This window comes from Onychomys torridus, chromosome 4 (genome assembly GCF_903995425.1).
Source record: "Onychomys torridus chromosome 4, mOncTor1.1, whole genome shotgun sequence".
Taxonomy (NCBI): Eukaryota; Metazoa; Chordata; class Mammalia; order Rodentia; family Cricetidae; genus Onychomys; species Onychomys torridus.
Window position 1 is genome coordinate 107,093,574 of NC_050446.1, and position 3,675 is coordinate 107,097,248.

Below are 3,675 nucleotides of genomic sequence, written 5' to 3' on the forward strand. Positions count from 1 at the left end.
GGCCTTATACCTGGGCTGCCAGAATATTATGAATTTCTGACTCTGACAAATACATTCTCATTTCATACTCCAAACCCCAAAAGAAAGTCAGCCAAAACACAGACGTAAAAGCAAGGTAAAATATATCAGTAACTCTTAGACCATCTCACTCTGGAAATACAGTTGTGAAGTTTCCCCCACACCAGGAGCGATCCACGCTCCAGAGAGACACTTTCACCAGAGTAGTCTGGGCCAGGAACTGCTTGCCTTTTATTTCAATATACTCAGAGGCCTGAAGTTCAGCCTCAGTGTTGCTGGGCTGAGCCGGTGTATCAGCAGAGCAGCTTTACTCTGGAGGTTCTGAGAGTTCATCCATTTCGTGGCACTTTGCAGCCGCCGGTGTCTGTGGCTCCTTACTCTCATTACTTCCTTCTATTCAAAATTCAAGAAAGGCCCTCCATTTGCCTTTGGGTTCATTTGTTCCAGGGAGGCTGGCCAGCGAGGGCTGATGCATCAGGCTTCCTTGCCTTTTGGGTGAGACTTGGCATATGAAGAGTCCCAACCAGTAATGAAGGGGAGTGAAAACGGAAAGACTGCCTTGGGCATTGTTTTCGTGATTTGTCTCCTTGCTGAGATGAAATGCCTGACAAAGGCAACTTACGCAAGACAGGGTTGATTTTGGCTCACGGTTGAAGGGTGCAGTCTGTCATGTCAGGGAGCTGGGGCCAGGAGCAGGAGCAGGTGGCAGATGGTCACATTGCATCCAGGCAGGAAGCAGGGATGCATGCTTGTGCTCATCTTCCCCATTTGATTCAGTCTGAGTCCCCAACCCACAGAACAACATAACCCATGTGGAGAGTGGGTCTGCTCACCTCAGTTACCCTGATTTAGATAGTCTCTCAGACATGCTCAGAGATTTGTTTCCATGGTGCTTCTAAAGCCCGTCAAGTTGACAATAAAGATTAACCATTACATGTTTCTTCCCAGATGAACAAGTGCTCAGATCCCTGATTCAAATCTGCCCCTGGGGGAACCAGTCTAAACAGCACTGTGTCCCTTCTTCCCTTCTCTTCAGGATGGATGAGCCTTGCTTGTCCTCAGAGCTGGCTGACCCAAGCTGCACACCTGACTCCAGCTGAGCTTTTCAGGTTCTCTCTGCCTAAAGTCTTGTATCAGATAGAGGGGACACTGGGTGGTATCTGCAGGAGGAACAGCGTCATAAGTACCATGTGAGCAAGAGCAGAGAAAGACCATCTGCAGGGAGACCGGGCAGCCAGAGACCTGTACTCGGCTCCCTCCATGCTGAAGCTGTCTATTAGTTTCCTCTCTGTCTTACAAGCTATCTCTGTCCTTTTTGTTAATTTTCTTTTCCAGATTTATTTTGACAAACAAATCCAGGTTCGGGTGCTTCTCTTCTCCCACCCCAGTCATAAATGAAGTAACTTAGACACCATGGGAGGGGACAGAACAGAAGGAAGGAAGGAAGGAAGGAAAGAAGGAAGGAAAGAAGGAAGGAAGGAAGGAAGGAAGGAAGGAAGGAAGGAAGGAGGGAAGGAAGGAAGGAAGGAAGAAGAGCCCCCTACAGTCTCCTCAGTGCTGGCCTCTGTTGGACATTTTCTTGGCTGCTTACTTTTGCTAGCCTGTGTGCTTCTTCACCATGGGGTCTTTGGCTCCTCCTAGATTTCTGGGGTCCTGGAGTCAGTGGAGGAGGCTACAGTACCATGCTGAGATCCCAGGTAGCTCAGCCCTCCACCTGCGGGGGGCTGCTTGCATACCAGATGGGCCACTGGCAGCCTACTCTTCATTGTTCTCCAAAAGCAGCACCCTCCTTCTTGGCCACAGCCTCTGGGTTAGGGTGCATCAGTAGGCGCTTGGTCAGCAGCACATGTTGATGCCCACCTCAGTCACCCAGTCCTTTTGAACACGTTGTCACAGATCTCACCATTGACACCCACATTTGGGTGGAAGGTCTTAGAGAGTAGGCCTTGGGTGGGGAGAAAGGGACGTCTTTGCCCAGTAGGAGCTTCATACTGAACAGAGCTCTGGCATAGAGATTCTCCTGAGTGGTGACTTGCAGGTTGGTGAGGACCTCCCCTTTGGGGAAGACCTTAACGCCAGCAGATGGGTCCTAAATCAGTGTTGTCTCCTCCTTGTACACCAGGTGGATAATGTGAGAAGACAGATCATCTAGTTGGAATTCCTGCATTCTTCTGACTTCTGGCAAGTATGGGGTTCCAACTACTAGCTGCTGTGGCCCCAGTGAGGTCCCCCTGCCCCACTACCTTCTATTCCTGCTGCAAAATGCTCAAAGGGTTACACCTGCTTGGCTGCACTGGCTAGCTCCGTCAAATTTTGTCCCAGCCCATCAAAGAGTCAATTAATCCGGAAAACACCATAAAAACACACCCACACTGTCAGTGAACTGGAAAGTCCTACTCCACTCCACTTCTTGTAAGAATCTCCTTTCACAGCTCTGAAAGTATGATGAGTGGTGATCTCCCCCACAGGTCGGTGAGCAAGACATCAACTACCCTGCGGCATCCATTAAACTTGGCCTGGAGACCTGGTTGGCACAAATGCAAGGTGCTTCTGTTTGATCCAGGACAACCCAGAAAGGAACAGTTTATTCTCTAATTATCTTAGATAGGACAGTGACGCCTCACCAAGCTGCTCTAGATTTAGAGATACATGGCAGTAGCCAGAAGCCCAGGCAAGAGCAGGGATTGATTGTGGGGTAGTTCCTCAAACTCCCTGACTGGCTATTGTGGTTCTCAGATCCTTAGCTCCTGACCTTGGCTATTGTTATGCATGGCTGCAGAGAGCAGCTGTTTTGATGCTGTTGATGAGGAAGCATCAGCCCTTGGCCAAAAATATTTTTCTTTCTACAGTTTCCTAGTTTCTAAAATGCTCACCCTGCAGTGTTTTGGTTGTGCTGTTTATAGAGTATGGTGGCAGGGGGACAGCTGTGTACTGTAGAGGCACAGAGAAGCCTAGATGGAGAGGCGTTGTCTGCATGCTTCTGCAGTCTGGATGGGCCACCAGCTCAGTGACCCGGGCTAGCTCAATGAGACCCTCACTGCCACTCAGTCTCCCCAGACTGTCCCAAAGCTCGTCCTGCCAGGGTCCCCAAGCATCTGAGAAGGCAGATGCTAGACCCATCTGCTTTTTTTTGCTCCTGGATAGAGTGGTATGGGTGTGGCTTGGGTGGGGGGAATCCAACATCACCCCACACTCTTCCCTGGGAAAGTAAGACCTGTTCCTTTTACCCGTGTGGGATCATTGATGTAATTCCCCATAGGGAACCAGCCCTTCTGAACAAAGAAGGGATGCTGATAATGTTGACAGTCTCTGTGTTCCTGGCGAGAGGAGGCTGAGAGCCTGTCTTTCCTGGTGGTAGCAGGAAGATCCTTCTTATGCTTTATCGTGATGAGACAAAAAGGGGTCCCAAGAAAGGGATGGGGGGAAATCATCAATGGGCTTCACCTCTGTTAGATCATTCATTCCCTAGCAGGTATCTGGTGGCCTACACATGGCACTGTGGATACGGAAACAGGTTTGCTCTGATGGAATGTGGAGGCTAAAGAGGGTTGTTATTAAGGCTTGTCTCGAAGTAGTAGCTCTCAGTCACTCTCCAGAAGATACGTGGGGATATCTGAAAGGTCTGTCATCGCTGGCATCTAGTGAGCAGAGATGCCA

General features: G+C 49.7%; 1 pseudogene; it reads right to left on the minus strand.

The window, feature by feature from the left end:
* Positions 1-1,773: 1,773 nt before the first annotated feature.
* Positions 1,774-2,185, minus strand: LOC118581896 (annotated as a pseudogene).
* Positions 2,186-3,675: the final 1,490 nt, after the last annotated feature.